A 17,704-nucleotide genomic window follows, 5' to 3' on the forward strand; every position below is an offset into this window, starting at 1 on the left:
TCACAAGCGGGTGGAAATATATACCATATTTTGGCTCCTTGATGGATGTGTGTGTGCATTCTTATTTATGTTGTCTAGTGGCAGGGACTCTGACTGATGTCCATCTACATAATGGCCCCCATGGGGAGTAGGGGTGTAAGGGTCAAGTCTGCAGTATGTCAGGTCCTTAAATTCTGTGGGGAATGGCTGTAGAGCAGGGTTCTGGCCACTAGTCAGGGACATAGCCATGTGTATAGTGGTAGGTGCTCCCTGGTGGAATATTTTCTGGGTGGGTGTATGTGTGAACCACTTATGTTCCTCCATTCAGCTATTTACAAGTGTCTCTCCTGTTTTGTCTCCCCATCCTGTTATCTTGTGTTGTCTGTGTACATCAGCATCATCTGGCGAGAGAGCTGAGGCACCGGCGAGTGGGGAGGCAGCGGACCACGGATTCTCGGAGGCAGAGTCGTCCGACGCCAAGGGGACCAGTGGGTTGCAGGGCGAGGGGAGTACCACAGGGGAAGCAACTACCACTGGAGGTAGTGACTCCGAAACCTCCTACGATGGGAGCTCCCTGGCCGTGGTGGTCCCTGGTGGGCCCACCCCTACTGTGTCAACTTCCACCACCCCCATACCATCAACGCCCTCCCATTTGCTCCCCACCGAGTTGCCCGTGCCCGCTCACCCAGAAGGGTGGGTGTCTCCTTCGCCCCAGGCACCTCATTCCCTACCCCAGTTAGTCCTGCTGCCCTCACAGAGGAGTCTCTTGACCTTCTGAGAAACATCTCTGTAGGGCAGACAACTATCATCAATACCATCCAGGGGCTAACATCAGAGGTGCAGCAGACCAATGCCTATCTGGATGGCATTCACAGTGCCGTGTCTGGCCTACAGAGATCTTTTCAGGCTCTGGCCTCTTTAATGGCAGCCATTGTCCCTGGTCATTCTGTCCCACCTCCAACCACCTCTACCCCTTCCAGCACCCCACTCCCTTCACCCATCCAAAGCACACATTCTGACATGCAGGCACACACCTCAACACACAAGAAGCACACTTCAAAACACAAGCACCACACCTCCCACCGCAGGCATACACACAGCCGACATACACATGCACACATATCAACATCCACTTCCCCCAGTGTGTCCACCTCTTCCGCCTCCCTGTCTGTCCCCTGTACATGCACACCCACAAGCACTGCACTCTCATTCAATGTTGCTGACCCTATTGCTAAAGTCACCACAATAGCACACATCCATTCATGCACCCAAGACACCACACCTGCACTCACCACAATGACTTTAGTTGACACATGCAGCACACTCACCATACTTGCTGACACCCAGACAACATCCATTTACACTGGCAGCCTGTGTTGTCCCACTGTGCCCACCCCCCTCCTCCCAAGACATTCAAACGCACCAAAACACCCACCCATCACACATCCACCACACCTCAGCATACTGCCCAGTCACCTGCACCCACGTCACGTACACCTACACCTGTCACGACCACTCCCTCTACCTCCACTCCCACGCCTTCCTCCAGGTCCACCCCAATTGCACCTAAGAAACTTTTCCTATCTCGTGTTGACCTATTTGAAACCAACTGCCCACCCCATCTCATCCCTAAACGTGTCCACTCCTACCACGTCACAGACCACCCCTGTCCGCCCTTCCCATTCCCGTGCTACCTCCCCTGTGAGGAAGAGACCCCATGCTGGTCCAGGAACATCTGCTGCACCCCAGGCCAAGCCCGCTCCACCAGCTGCTGTCACAAAACCTAAGCCCCCTCCACTTTCCAAATGGAAATCTAAGCCCCCCCAGTTGTAAGTCCCCAACCCCACCATCCCCTGCCCCTATTCCCTGAGGTGCCTGGATGCCCCATTGTTGCCCCTATGAGGTGGAGTACAGTTGCACTTGTGGGAGTCAAGTTCCGGCCATTGTGGCCAATCGGACTTCTTTACCTATGGACTGGCCATTGGCCTTATATGCACTTCTGTTGCTCAGTGAGCAGAATAAAGGTTACTGCGTGGCCTGTGTTTTTTAAGGCACACTTTGGATCCATGGTCTCTTGTTTCATTGTTTGAGGGTGTTGGGCACATGTATGTACTTTAGGCAGGTTGGATTTGCCTTGTGTTGGGTAAGTACCTCTTGCTGGGGGGCGTATGGCTTGTGCTGCTGTGAAGGGTTGTGGGAGTGTTGCAGGGTGTGTGGAGTGGGTGGGTATGTAACTGTGCCCTTTCTTCCCTTGTTTAGTAGATTGCGGGATTTACAGTTGTCGTCTTCGTCTGCAGTCTCGGTCATGGAGGTATATGGCAAGGAGCAGGGCTGGCATGATATGAAGCTCTCTCTCCATGTCTGCTTCGGCATTTTGTGTGAGCTTCGGGTGAGTCTTTCCTTATATATGGTTTGTTTCCACCTGGCTTTGTGTGGCGGTGGTTCTCGCCCCGGAACTCTCTAGTGCTTCATTATTTGATGGGTGGGTAGGGCCTTTCCGTCGGCCTGTGGTCGGGCTCTGTCGTCATTGTCGGCACTCCTGCTGGCGGTGAGTGGTTTTCAGGATGCCTGTGTTTCAGTTGGATCATTATTTGGCGGTTCGGACCGCACGTCTCTTGGCAGTTGTTACCGCCACCGCTGGAGGTGCGGTGTTTACCGCCGTGTTCATAATGAGGGCCTAAGTGAGGAATGTGAAAGAAAATGGTGTTCACGTCCATGGCAGTGCATACCTGCACCACCAGCGTAGATCCCCATTGGCCACTGTACCACATAGGGCCCAATATAAACCAATGAGGAATTGCGTGGCGGTTCACGACTGCCTACTGCCACGGCGAACAATGTCGGCGCCATTACATCACTTCCACCTGTGCCTCCACACAGGACATGCAGTCGCCATTTCAGGGGGTATGAACAGGCCTATCGATAATTTCTGCGTCACAGGATATATAGGCACATATTTTTTAATTACACTGTCCCAAAACATGATTGCACGATGTGGACTGCTGTTGTGGTACAGTTGTTCAAATTGTGCAGCCTACTCACTCTTGTGTCCTTTAGATACGTACCGCTGCAGATGAATAGGAGATGGAGACATACCCCATGTACAGGCCCCTGGTGGGCTTGGCTACACTGGAGGACAGGCACAAAATACTCACCTACAGACTGGACAGGGCCACAATCACAGAGCTGTGTGCCCAGTTGGAACGTGACCTGATATGAGCTATCCGTCATCCTACTGTGATCCCCCTCTTGTGCAAGTACTATCAGTGCTCCATTTCCTGGCAACTGGTTCTTTCCAAGTGACAGTGGGCTTGGCAGCAGGAATGTCACAGCCAATGTTCTCAATAGTGCTGGCAAGAGTGTAGTCTGCCCTAATAAAACTTATGTGCAGGTACATGGCTTTCCCCCAGGTGGAGGATTTAGCCACTATGAAGGCCGGGTTTTATGCAATGGGACATATCCCCAATATTATTGGGGCAATTAACGGAACACATATTGCGTTTGTCCCCCCGGCAAAATAAACAGGTGTACAGGAATCGTAAGAGTTTCCACTCCATTAATGTACAGATGGTGTGCCTGGTGGACCAGTACATCTCCCATGTCAATGCTAAGTATCCTGGGTTAGTGCATGATGCCTTTGTCCTAAGGAATAGCAGCATCCCAAATGTGATGTCCCAACTACAAAGGCACAGCGTGTGACTAATAGGTGAGCCTTGGTCCCCACCCAGTGTATGTTGGTGTCTGCCTATGCTGTTGGCCTACTATGATAGTGTGTGGCTAAATGTTGTCCCCCCCTATTTCCAGTTGACTCTGGCTACCCAAACCTATTGTGGCTGCTGACCCCTGTGAGGAATGCCAGGACAAGGGCAGAGAAACGTTATGATGAGGCACATGGGCGAACCAGAAGGATCATTGAGAGGACCTTCGGCCTCCTGAAGGCCAGGTTCGTGTACCTCCATCTGACAGGTGGATCCTATGCCACTCACCCAAGAAGGTCTGCCAGACAGTAGTGGCATGCTGCATGTTGCACAACCTGGCACTCAGATGCCATGTACCTTTTCTGTAGGAGGAGGAGACTGGAGATGCCCCTGTGGCAGCAGTGGGCCCTGAGGACAGTGAGGATGAGGAGGCAGAGGATGAGGATGTGGACAACAGAACATTAGTGATACTTCAGTACTTCCAATGACACACAGGTGAGACAGTGCAACTTCACATTTCAATGAATATTGGTGTATTCTGTGTGGCATGTGCATGCTGGCATTACCCACTTCTTTCCCCTACTTACTGTTACCTATGGATATTCATTTTACAGATGTTGGTGATATGATAACAATGTCCTGATGTGATCACAACAACCAGCAACAGGTCATTAATTCTATGCTCACACTATGTGCAGTTTATTTGCAATGGTTGTAGCTGTTTCAATCAATACAAATTTGCAATACATGAAATACTAGTAGTCGTGTTTTATCCAAGGGTGTTTAATGTTGTGCTACAAAATAGAGGGGAGAGTGCAATGGAATGGGGTGATGATGGAGGAAAGTCCAGGGTATTGTTCCAGTCTGTTTGTAGCATAGGTGCAGTGTCCATGGGGACATAGGAAGAGGAGCAATGGCAGTTCAAGGTGGACTAGGTGACTGGGTGGTACACAAGGGAGACAATCAGGAGAGTCTCATTTCCTGGTGGTGGTCTTGACAAGTGTCTCTGGCTTCTGTCTGGTTCGCAGGGAACGCAGGGTGTTTGCGGGGTGGTGCACCTTCTGCAGGGGGCAGGATGCTGGTGGCCTGTGGGTCCTGTGGAGGGGCCTCCTGGCCACTAGCGGCAGTGGAAGTGGAGGGCTGTTCAGATGACTGGCTAGTGGTAGGGGCCCGCTGGTGTGCTGTTGCCTCCCTCATGATATTGGCCATGTCTGCCAGCACCCTTGCTATGGAGATCAGGGTGGTGTTGGTGGCCTGCAAGTCCTCCCTGATCCCCTGGTACTGTCCCTCCTGCAGCCGCCTGTTCTCCTGCATGTTGTCTAGGATCTGGGCCATCGTGTCCTGGGAATGTTGGTAGGCTCCCAGGATCTCGGTGAGTGCCTCCTGTAGAGTCAGTTCCCTGGGCCTGTCCTCCCCCTGGTGCAAAGCAGTCCTCCCAGTGTCCCTGTTGGCCTGTGCCTCTGTCCCGTGAACGGTGTGCCTACTGCCATTGACCTCAGGTCCCTGATTGTCTTGTGGGCGAGGTGTGGCCTGGGGTCCCTGTACAGGTGGGCACACTGCTAATTGACGTGTCCTGGGGACAGAGGCGTGGTGTTGGTTCCTGATTTGTGAGGCTCTGTGATGATCTGTGAATGGGCTTGGGTGACCGGCTGTCCAGTGGTCCGTGATGGGCCAGGTAGGTCATCCAGATCCAGAAGTCCAGAGTTACTGTCATCACTGGTGGCCTCTGCTTTTGGGGGACTGGATAGTGGTGGCACCTCCTCTCCACTGACATTGGCTGGGGTACCTGTGGGGATGTAAATGATGTATTAGGCTTCAAGTGTATGACATTTGTACTTCCATAGCTTCCCCTCTATGGGTGGTGTAACCCTGACAGCTTTTGCTTGTGTATGTTGGTGTATTGTGGGATTGTTAGTTTCCCTATTCTGTGCATGCTTTAGTGATGAGTGTTCATCACTAGCAGGGCTGGGAGAGGTATCCATGCATTGGTACAGCATGCAGGGCCTGGCATTGGGATTAGTGAGATGTGTTGGTGGAGTGTGCGGGATGTGGTGGACTGATGGGAGTGAGGGTGAAGGTGTGTGATGGCATGCAGGTATGAGGGGTGATAATCGTTAAATGTTGACTGACCAGTGTCCAGTCTTCTGGCAACTCCAGCAAGTCCCTCAGGATTCAGTATTGCCAGTACCTGCTTCTCCCATGCTGTGAGCTGTGGGGGAGGAGGTGGGGTTCCACGGCGCTGACCCTGTCCACGATTCTCCGCCGCCATCTTCCTTGCTATAGGTATCTGCTGTACCTGTGCTCCAAACAGCTCTGTCTCTACCCTGACAATTTCCTCTACCATTACCCTTAACTACTCCTCAGTGTCAGGTGTGTGTATTTGGTATTGTCCAATTTAGTATTGTTTTGTATGTGGGTGCCCATTCTGAGCACGGCAGTGTGTACCGCTAATGGTTTACCACTGTTGAATGTCTGCTGTGGTGATTCGTGGGTAATAATGTGATGGGCGTTGTTTTGTTGGTGTAACAGTATGGGTTTTGTGACCGCCATTTTATCATTGACCTTTGGTCTGGCGGATTTGTGTATGTGGCTGCATTCTGTCAGATTGGTGTGTGTGTGTGTGTCATAATATGGTGAATGGATATTAGCCAGCACAGCGGTAAGTTGGCGCCTGTCAGCGTGGCGGTAAGCGGGATTTACCGCCAATGTCATAATGAGGGCCCAAATCTTCATTCAGCCCCACAAATTTGCCAAATGTGTATGTGTGTATCACAAAAATACAACAATATTGTGGAGTCTGATAATAAGTGTAATTGAAAAGAGCAGCAAACGGGCTTAAAGTAAATATTGCACGCTCATAGTGAGAACAAGTGGATACCATAATTTTACCATGTTTTTGAAAACATCCCTGGCAGATACTCTCGTAGATTCACAATTTACTGAAATGTCCACAGGCATCAAACTGGATGTGTAACCTTTCTCACTGCATTGAGCACTCCATGGCAAAATGCACCTGGTGCCATTCAGAGGCTATTCCTGGGTTCAATGAATGAATGAAAAATGTTTGCTTTGCACATCTTTTTATGCATCCATTACAGCAACAGACACTAAGGCCCGTATTTATACTTTTTTTAGCGCCGCATTTGCGCCGTTTTTTTGGCGCAAAACGGCGCAAACCTACAAAATACAATGGCATTTTGCAAGTTTGCGCCGTTTTTGCGTCAAAAAACGACGCAAATGCAGCGCAAAAGAAGTATAAATACGGGCCTAAGTGGCAACAGAATGACTATGTTACAGAGGCACTGAGTGTAAGAAATTGGATTATTATTTGGGCAGTGAGTGGGGTATTTACCCACACAAGGATCAGGGGTGTTCAATGGTATGGTTCTGTTGGATGATTTTGCAAATTATGTTGTTTTCTCAATTTGAAAATGATAAATAAAAATATTTGACTCAAAATGTAATAAACAAAATTAAACCAAAATGAAAAAGAATTACAAAAAAGGGAACAAGATACATTAATTTTTAATGTTTTAAGAAGAAATGGCGCCAAGAAGCACAAACTGCTATTGATAGTCAGTGGTCATGGTAGACCCGGACCTGGGAAAAATTTGATGCTGACCACAATGAACCGTGAGTCAGAGACACCAACCAGGGTCATCTTTGTCAAAGATTCTAGCTTCTGATGTTGGTCCTTTAAGTCCTAGTTCACCACAGGAATACACTTTTAAAGTCTGCAGGACCTCAGGGGAGGCAGTAAGAAGCTCACAGGGTGTAAGGCAGAAGCCAAACAGCAGGGTCCACTGCAGGTCAAGTTACCACTGTTCATCTGGACAGTTGCAGGAAAAGGCCTCTTCTAGCTTGTTGTTTCCAAGTAAATTTAATAGGAGGTCATCCTTATGGCCCTTGGAATCTACTTTTATGTCCTGGATACAAGAGGGAGAGCAGATCCTTGACTTTTATCAGGTTGCAGATATCAAGTTCAGCCCCTTGAGATCTTCTACAGGTCCAGGAGTCTTCTGGAAGGGGTGCCTAGAAATGTTGCATTTATGCCTGGCACAAGCTAGTGGGTGGGAATGACTCCTGGAATGTCCCTTACTTACACCTACCCACATTGAGCATTTTCAAGATTTTCAAGATGAGATAAGTCTTCAGCACACTACACCTGAGCCCTGAGGGATGGAGTTTGCGTATAGGACATGCACTATGGTAATCCTAGCATACTGCAACATCACAAAACAAAATAAAATGATGGATGGAGTGTTGAAACTTTTCAAACACTCACCCCCAGTCACAGATCTGGGTTTAATCCATAATTATTTTACTCGCCACGTCACCCCAGTTTGGACCCAGCCATATGCCAATCAGTCTTGACCCTGTTCCCCATGGGAACAGTCCAGCCCGAACTGCTAGGCCAGGTCCTCCCTGGACAGGAAACAAGCATCCTGGGACCGGTTTCAGGGTATCACCCTTCATCAGCCAGGCTAGCTTGAATCCAGTGGCGCAGCGAGCAAGGGACCCTCGTCTGGGCATGCCCCTGCCACTTAGGGCACACAAAGCAACATCACAAAACAAAATAAAATGAAATGCTTGTTTCTGGTCCAGCGAGGACCTGGCTTGGCAGTTCGGGCTGGACTGTTCCCATGAGGAACAGGGTCAAGACTGATTTGCATATGGCTGGGTCCAAACTGGGGTGGCATGGTGAGCAAAAGAACGATGGATTAAACCCAGATCTGTGACTGGGGGTGAGTGTTTGCATTGTTCAGTACTCCGTCCATCATCCTTTTGTTTTGCTAATCCTAGTATACTCCCACATTTAACACTTAACTCAAGTTTGGGTCACACACTATTCTCAAATTAACCCTGAGATTGATTTCTGGCAGAACACAGTAGGTTTTTCAGTAATCACACAGTGTATCTACACGAACGGTTTTGCAATGCTGTTTCCCTTCCTTTTAACAGCTCTTACAATATTATATTTAAGACTTGGCAAACAGGATTTTTCAGTCAAGTGGTACTTGACACTAAACTATCAAAAAGGATGCCCATAGCCCTACACTACATATTCTGTCAGGTTCAGAGAGGAATCATCTCTGTCCATTTAGATCAGCCTATTGTTTGCTCTTGTAAAGCATTTCACTTCTTTTTCACACCTATTGAAATGCTAATTAATGGCTGGCAAAAGTGGGAGACCAAATGCAAATTTAGTCAGGGAAAAGGTAGCCTTCTAAAAAGTAATTTTATTTCGTGTTTATAAAAAGTCTGACTTCACCATTGAATTGCATTTTTAAAAACTATTAAACATAGTTGTTCAATTACTCTTCTAGCTAGTCCCATTCCTGCGATACAATCTTAGGACTCTTAATCTGTTCTTTAGTTTTATACATAGGACATCTTGGCTGCAACGAGAAAAATATCTTTTGGGTGGTTGTCACTGTAAAAACATGTTAATACTAAATTTCAACATGTCATACTTTTGGATACTATGCACCCTGACGTGTGGGCTCTATGGCCTACATCAGAGTGACTAATTGATATTTATAAGGGTCAATTTTGATAGGTTGAATGGCAGTTTTTTCACTATTACTGTCCGTTTACACATCTTAGGCCGAAGGCCATGTGTACACTACCACTGTAGTGGATGGCATAAGAGGTGCTGATGTTCAATAGTGGTATTTTACTTACATGCCCTGGGTATATTTTATACCATATGCTAGGGACGTATAGATAAGTTAAATATATCAATTAGGAATATGTCAATTTAACCATGTTTAAAGAGGGAGCAGAAGCACTTTATTACTGGTTAGCAGGGGTAGAGTGGACAAAGTTCTGAAACCAGAAAAAATATAGGTCTATATTTATACTTTTTTAGCGCCGCATTTGTATCATTTTTTGACACAAAAGCGGCGCAAACTTGCAAAATACAATTGTATTTTGAAAGTTTGTGCCAAATTTGCATAAAAAAACGAAGCAAATTGCGGCGCTAAAAAAGTATAAATATGGGCCATAGTTTCCAGCAAAAGGAGAAACGTTTGAGTTGACTATGTAGAAAAGTCAGATTTCTGACAGTTACTGACTGTGAACATGTAGTATAAAGTATTTTTGAAAGTAAGAACGAAACTCACAGTTTCTCAACCAATTATGGACAGTACAGCATTATTCATTAGTTATTGAGCGCAAACAGTATGTACTGTGTGCAACTTGGACATCCAGCATTATTACTGTATTTCGTGTTGCACATTGTTACTTTATTATTCTTTAGTGATTTTCATTGTTTCATTTGTGTTTTTACTGTACATATATCTATAGATTTCTGATGCAATTAAAGTGTTTCTTTATACAAAACAAAACTCTGGTTGGTCATTCTGTCATTATTGAAACAATGAAAACTGTGTTATGATGTATAAGATCTTAATCTATACTACACCTACTTTGAAACAGACCTTCACTGATCAATTAAGCTACCATGGAGAGTAAAGATGTTTGGGGTGCAACTTCCACCTCTTGATTAGTATGTATTCCTGGGGTTTTGGGAAGCCATACAGTCTCTTCGTTTCAGATATTACAGAGTGGTCTCTATGATTACAGAATCAGGGAAAAAACCTGGCATTGGCAGATAGTAGAGTGAGCTTGAGTTGGGTCTTTAGAAAATATGTCATTGTAGTTAACTAAATATTTCATTGTTAACACTAAAAATAATACAAAATGTGAACAGACTTTAGGAGCTGATGAAGCACTCCTTAGGGCCATGAATGTAGAGTCACTGATGAGGCAATTGAAATTAAAACATTCAAACAACTGTGATTGAACACGATCTGTTAGATCTCATGTTGCAGTACCAAGTATGAAGAGTGGAAACCATTCTTGATAGACATCCAGTCTCTAGTTCATCTCATACCTCAGCACTGCCGCCAAATATTAGTCCCATGAGATCTTCTATTTTAAGGACATCATTGCTCTCTAAATTAAGTGACTGGAGCACAGTGGGAAAGCCAACTTGTCTATGGAAGAAAGAGGTTTCAAGAGGCACTACACGAATATGGCAGATATGGAAAAAGAGAAAGATTGAGCCCATACTCTTGATATACTGAAACTTAAAATTAAAGCTCTGAATTCTCTATTACAGTGGTTCCTTCGGCCATGGCCACACCAGTAAACTCTTCCCTTCTTTGCCTTCATATCAGGAATAATAAAGCAGAAATATATTCCAAGGGAAATAATATTTTGGTGGTGTTGTCAACATTTGAATTGGTATTTGCTGTTCAGGTGCTGAATGGAAAGGAGAAAGCAGTGGACTTCCACAACTGATGCCTTTCAGGGGTACAGAAGCAATTGTGAAACTGGATGAGAGGTAAAGGTAAATGTATGTAAGAATGAAGGATTCACTAATCAATTATTTTTGGTAGACACCAGCCCAGTAGCATTTGACATCATTCAAGGAGGCTGAGCAAAATTGAACAACTTATTCCAGGTACAGATGCCTGTCAGTTTTTCCTGGTTTTGTCTAAACCTCCTGGGTGATTGGTCAGAAGATTTGTGTCAGTATCTTGCTGACTCCCGGGTTGCTCCCATAATGCTGCTTGCTTTGGCAGCATCTGAGTGGGGGTCAAACAGAGGAATAGGGCAGTGAACAACCACACAGTAGGTACTCAGAAATGAATTCCCAAAACTAGGAGGGAAGCATCTGTGATCACCTAAATCTGTGATCATCATTTATGGAAATATCCCCACTCATGGAGGCTGTCAAAAAATCACCAGCAGTACAATCCACACATGAGTCCTGAGAGAAAGACACACGTTGTACTATTCTTCTCAGGCTTGGTTCCTGAAAAGCCTCGGACTTCACAGTAAGGTGTGCATCCCTTTTTTATGCCTGCTAAACTAGAAAGATGCAAGCTGTCCTGTATTCCACCACCTAAAGAAAACAGAGATGGATTGCTGTGTAATATTAAGTGGGCATTAGGTAACTGATACCCTCACAGGCAGAGAGCAAACCTTTCCCATAACAAAATTCAGTACCAGAAACTAGTACTATTGATACCAGAGAAGATATAGGCATGGTAATTAAAAGCACTGATATGTGAACCTTGCTGAACACCTATGGAAGCTTCCCTGTGAAGAAAGGAGGAGCATTGGCTTGTACATCCAGGATCCAGTTACAAGTAGATGAAAACCAATTAATGAAATGGAGGAGATGCCATTTATGCCATGAACTTGGTGTGCAATCGTAGAGCAGATGCCAGGTTAAAAGGAAGGGAATGACCTGATAATACTGGTCTCCAATGGAGAAACTGGGGAATTTTCTAAGTCAGGCTCAACGAGAGAAGTGGTAAAGGTCAATCTCGATATCAAAATACACGAGTCATTTGAGGGTTCAAAAGCCAAAATGAGCTGAGAGAGAGTCATAATTTTCAACTTGTTCTTTACAATGAACCTGTTCACATAACATAAGCTCAAGATGGGTAACTGGTGTCCTACATTTAATCTGTTTTCATCCAGGAAAGACCTACCATAGTCACCAGAACCACCAGGTCTAACCAGGTCTATTACACATTTCTGATGCCTTCACCATCCTCAGTGAATTGCTTATGTTGTTGCCCCTCTAGCTCCTGCCATAGCCGGGATCACATTCCTGGACCAGGCGACGTATGCCACATCTCTTGTCCACCACATGCCACTGTACATACCCTCTCATCAAGGACCCCAAGGAATTATAGCTAGCCTTGGGGATGTGGCACATCCATCCTTGGACAGCCACTTGACTTCTAATAACTCTTCTAGGAGGGACATGATTGTTAGCACACTGGAGCAGCCATATCTGCTACATTTGACTTGAATTTAGAACCTTCATGCTTGCCACTCTACTCCAGCGTCATCTTGACCCACTCCTCACTCAACATCTTTCTTCCCTCAAATGTCAGCTCTTCCTCCGGCAGTGAAACAAGTAACAAGGTTAGTAGACTTGATCTTTAGTATTGTAAAATCATTGTTTTGAAACTCAGTGATACCTACATTTCTATTTGACATTCCAGTGTAAAAACATGAATTAAACTCTGACAAAGAATCAACCAGAGCACCAACATATGAACAACAGAACCTTACTCCTTAACACTATATTAAGGAACAGCAAATCTCATCTGTGCATCATCCAGCAAAATAGAATGAGCCCTATAACAAAACGGAGCAGAGTTAAAAACAACCATAACATGTTATTGAACACAACAAAAAGACTACCAGACAACAGACTACTGCTATTCACAAGGCACATTGATGATTACAACAAAGAGTATCAACAAAAGGCTAACATCATCCCTTAGAAAGAAAATCAAAGAATGCTACCACACATCACTGAAACATGTGGTACTTGGGAGAGTGTGACAGGCATAACAGATATAAATTGTGGCTTGTAAATCTATGCCAGATTGTTAGTCCTAAATTGTCTAAAAAGGAGAGATTTAGATCCACACACCTGAGTTGACTTCATAACAATCCAGACAAAATACACCTCTTCATTCAGAAGAGTGAGTGAAAAAAACATATTGTTATCCAGTCAGTTTGGGACTGTGCACTACTGTATGTAGCAAGACCCACTAATGCATGTTTATGGAATTGCTAGACCTGTGCATCCTTATATTACTTATCAGGTGTTGAAAGAAAGATGTTGCCAAATGAGTACACTGACAACATCTACCTTTGCAGACTACAGTAGCCCATCACTCCCAATCCCTCTTCACACTGGATTGTGCCAGACCCATGATACCCAAAATCAACTGCTTGCTATGATCGGGAGAAGGCATGGTGGAATTTATATCACTGCTGCTGTACTGGTATCAAATGTTTGTGCTTGGTAATATCAGTCTGGATTTCTTCTAAGTTGTCGTAAATGTGTGCAAGGTTGCTAGGCAACATGGGGGCAGAGAGCAACACAGATGAGAAGATATGGGGGGATTTTATTATCTGCATGACATCCGGTCTAAGGCCACTCCCTTTCTGGCTTCAGAAACTAAACGCTGTCTCCTGATGAGATACTTATATTAGGAAAGTCTTTACCCATGGATCATGCAGTAATAGCCACACAATAAAGGATTACATTAAAAGCATGTTCAGAAACCTCCATGCCATCAGACAAAGGTTTCTTGAAGGGCACATTTTGATCATCTTTCACAATACATGGGAAAACTCCATTAAGAGATGGCACAATCTGCTAGCAGGACAGGCAAATCTGCCATGAATATCTTTCTGTTCCAGGAATCTATTAGACTTCAAGTTTGAAGCATCAAATGAATGATATCTGATTAAGGACACCTAGACCACTTGACTCTCTGGTCTTTGTCATGGACAGTATGCTAGATCAATGTTTCATGACCATCTGCCTCTGTAGAGTTGAGAATACAGATATTTCACAACACAATTAAAATTGGTTTTAAAAGCAATGTATTAAATATCTAGTGTGCCATCCGAAGTGTTGGGTCATAAGGTGCTGACATGAAGCTTGAGGGCGACAAGGCCCTGTGTATTGAGTGGTGCTGGGGCTTGAGGTAAAGTTGTTAAGGCTGCCACCAAAAGTTGTAGAAACTATTAAAACCTAGGGAAATGTGGAATACATAAATGTTAAAAATAGTGAGGTCAGAGTAATGGCCATTGTGTAACTTGTTCTTGTGTAAAAAGGGAAGTTGCAGCTCGTATAGAAGTGGATGTTCTTCAAATGAAGACCACAGTACAGGTGCTGAGGAGATATCTTGACTCCAACTCTTTTCCTTATGCAACAAGGATGGGTATGACCAGTGGACCAATATTGCTTCTTTAGCTTTTTTTCTTATGCACCAGAAGAGGGAAAGATAGGGGAATTCCTGTTTCTTCACCATTCCTTAGTCTTCTTCTGCCTTGGGTGTTTTAGGCATGTATGGTGGCCTGAAGTACAAGCGTCAAGAGCTGACCGAGACTCAAACACAAAGTCCAACTTTTATAGCAGGCAGTCAAGGCCTATCCATTTGTGAGATGTGGCAGCATCACCCATTAAGGTATCTTAAGGTTCAGACTTCAGCCTTGTCACGCCTGAAGTTACATATTAATCAGCCTGTCTCCTTGCCCTTTCCCATCTGATCTCAAGGTGAGATGGTGTCAGCGAGCCTCACTGACTCTACTCTGTGATGAATAGGGAGAGAGTGTGTTGAAAAAAGCAGGAGGCTGCAGAACAGCAGGAAGCTAGAACATCTTTATGATGTATACACTGCACAGTCTCCACCTTTTAGAGTCTTTCCTAAGTGCTTGAGGTGGGTTGGAGCTGTATGCTTGTCCCACATGACCAAGCAGCAGTAGAAGCTGAGGAGCTGAAGAGGACCATAGCAGGCATCAATCAATCAATCAATCAGTTTTTATAAAGCGCAACTACTCACCTGTGAGGGTCTTAAGGCGTTGGTGGTGGGTCTGGGCCTTATTCCAAGAGCCATGTCTTGAAGTTCTTCCTGAAGCTGGTGGGTGATGTGCTTTGTTTGAGGTGCGTGGGCAGGTTGTTCCAGCTCTTAGCTATGAGGTAGGTTTTCCAGATGCGTGGGATGGTGGCTAGCACCTGCTGGACGGTGCGGACGGCTCTGACGGGATTATGGAATGAGGTGCGATGGTTCAGGTAGGCCGGTCCGATGTGTGAAGGGCCTTGTAGGCGCGGGTGAGTAGTTTGAAGTTGATTTGCTTCTCCACTGGGAGCCAATGGATGATCCTCAGGTTTTGGGAGATGTATTCCTGATGGGGGAGGTTCAGGATGAGTCTGGAGGTGGCATTTTGGATGAGTTGTAGTTTCCGACGTTCTTTGTTTTGGTGCAAGCATACAGTGGCTTGCCGTAGTCGAGCTTGGTTGTGACTAGGGCATGGGTGATTATCTTGCGGCAGTCGACCGGGATCCATATGAAGATTTTGCAGAGTAGGGGAGGGGTGTGACTGCAGGAAGTGGTGACTGCATTTACCTGTCGGGTCATTGATAGGGAAGAGTCAAGGATGATTCCTAGGTTGCGGGCATGGTCAGTCAGATGCATCTGGGGATAGGTAACAAATCCTGTCAAATGTTGTCTCAGTGCATGTAGATGACAGTGTGTGTGAGCACATCAATCAATCAATCAAACATTTGTAAAGCGCGCTACTCACTCACTAGGGTCTCTCAGGTGCTAAGGGGAGGGGGTGTAGGAGAAGGGAATGGACTGCTACTTCTCGAATAGCCAGGTCTTGAGGCGTTTTCTGAAGGTCAGGAGGTCCTGGGTCTGTCAAAGGTGGGTGGCGAGGTAGGAGAAGGATCTGCCGCCGGCTGTAGTTTGATGGATGCAAGGGACGGCAGCGAGGGCAAGGTTGGCGGAGCGGAGTTGGCGGGTGGGTGTGTGGAAGGTGAGTTGTTTGTTGAGGTAGGCCAGGCCTGTGTTGTGAAGGGCTTTGTGAGCGTGGATGAGGAGTTTGAAGGTGATCCTCTTGGTGAAAGGGAGCTAGTGCAGGTCTCTGAGGTGGGCTGAGATGTGGTCGTGGCGAGGGATGTTGAGGATGAGGCGTGCGGAGGCGTTCTGTGTCCGCTGCAGTTTCTTCTGGAGCTTGGCTGTGGTCCCTGCGTAGAGCGCGTTGCCATAGTCCAGTCTGCTGCTGACGAGAGCGTGGGTGATCGTCTTTCTTGTTTTGGTGGGGATCCATCTGAAGATCTTGCAAGCATGCAGAGGGTGTTAAAGCAGGAAGATGAGACAGTGTTGGCTTGCTGGGTCATGGTGAGCGATGAGTGTAGGATGAAGCCTAGGTTACGTGCGTGGGTGGTGGGTGTTGGTGCGGGCCCTAAGGTGGCTGGCCACCAGGAGTCATCCCAGGCAGAGCGGTTGGAGCCGAGGATGAGGACCTCTGTCTTGTCAGAGTTACGTTTGAGGCGGCTCTTCTCCATCCAGGTGGCGATGGTGTGCAGTCTGTCGTGGAGGTTGGTTTTTGCAGTGGTGGGGTCCTTGGTGAGTGAGAGGATCAGCTGGGTATCGTTGGCATAGGAGACGATGTTGAGGTTGTGGGATCGGACGATGTTAATGAGCGGTGCCATGTAGATGTTAAAAAGAGTTGGGCTGAGAGAAGATCCTGGGGGAACGCCGCAAATGGTTTTGGTGGCCCCTGACAGGAAGGGAGGAAGGCGGACTCTCTGCGTTCGGCCGGAGAGGAAGGACGTGATCCAGGCAAGAGCTTTGTGGTGGATCCCTGTGTCGTAGAGACGAGTGCAGAAGGTGTGGTGGTAGACAGTGTCAAAGGCAGCCGAGAGGTCCAGGAGGATGAGGGCCGCAGTTTTGCCCTTGTCAAGCATGGTCCTGATGTCGTTGGTTGCAGCAATGAGGGTCTCAGTGCTGTGGTTCCTTCAGAATCCTGATTGGGAGATGTCCAGCGTGTTGTTGTCTTCCATGTGAGCATGTGTGTGCAAATGTGTATGCAAATGAGAATTAGTGACAGGGTAATTAGAGACAATGAGTGACAGTGAGTTTAGCTGTGAGTGAGGAATAGTGAGTGAGAATTAGTGAGACTGAGTGAGAATGAGAGGGTGAGAATTTGAGAGTGAGTGATAGTAGCAGGAGTGAGAGTGCGTCAGTGAGAGTGAATGAGTGAGAATGAGAATGAAGGAGTATGAGAGTATGTGAGGTAGTGATAGTGAGGGAAAAGGGGTGAATAAGTATGCCCTCTGAATATCAAACCCACAATATCAGTGGGACTGAATATCAATAACAAAATATTGAAAAACAAATACTGAAAGGGAGGTCTAGATTTTCTATACCTAACTCCACATATACATATATTTATACCTATGCAGTTCATATATCTTCAACATACATAGATGTGGAATTAAGGATAGTTAATCTATACTTCTCTATGTGCGCTTACCTTTTCACAGTTTGTCCCTAGATATCCTGTGCTCAATACTCTTATAACACAATATTATGGGTGCCCATATTCAGTAGTACAATCAAGTGAGCAAGAGTGAGAGTGAGTGAGAATGAGCGAGTGAGCAAAAGTGAGAGTATGAGTGTGTGTGG

The sequence above is a fragment of the Pleurodeles waltl genome, chromosome 1_2 (genome assembly GCF_031143425.1).
Source record: "Pleurodeles waltl isolate 20211129_DDA chromosome 1_2, aPleWal1.hap1.20221129, whole genome shotgun sequence".
Taxonomy (NCBI): Eukaryota; Metazoa; Chordata; class Amphibia; order Caudata; family Salamandridae; genus Pleurodeles; species Pleurodeles waltl.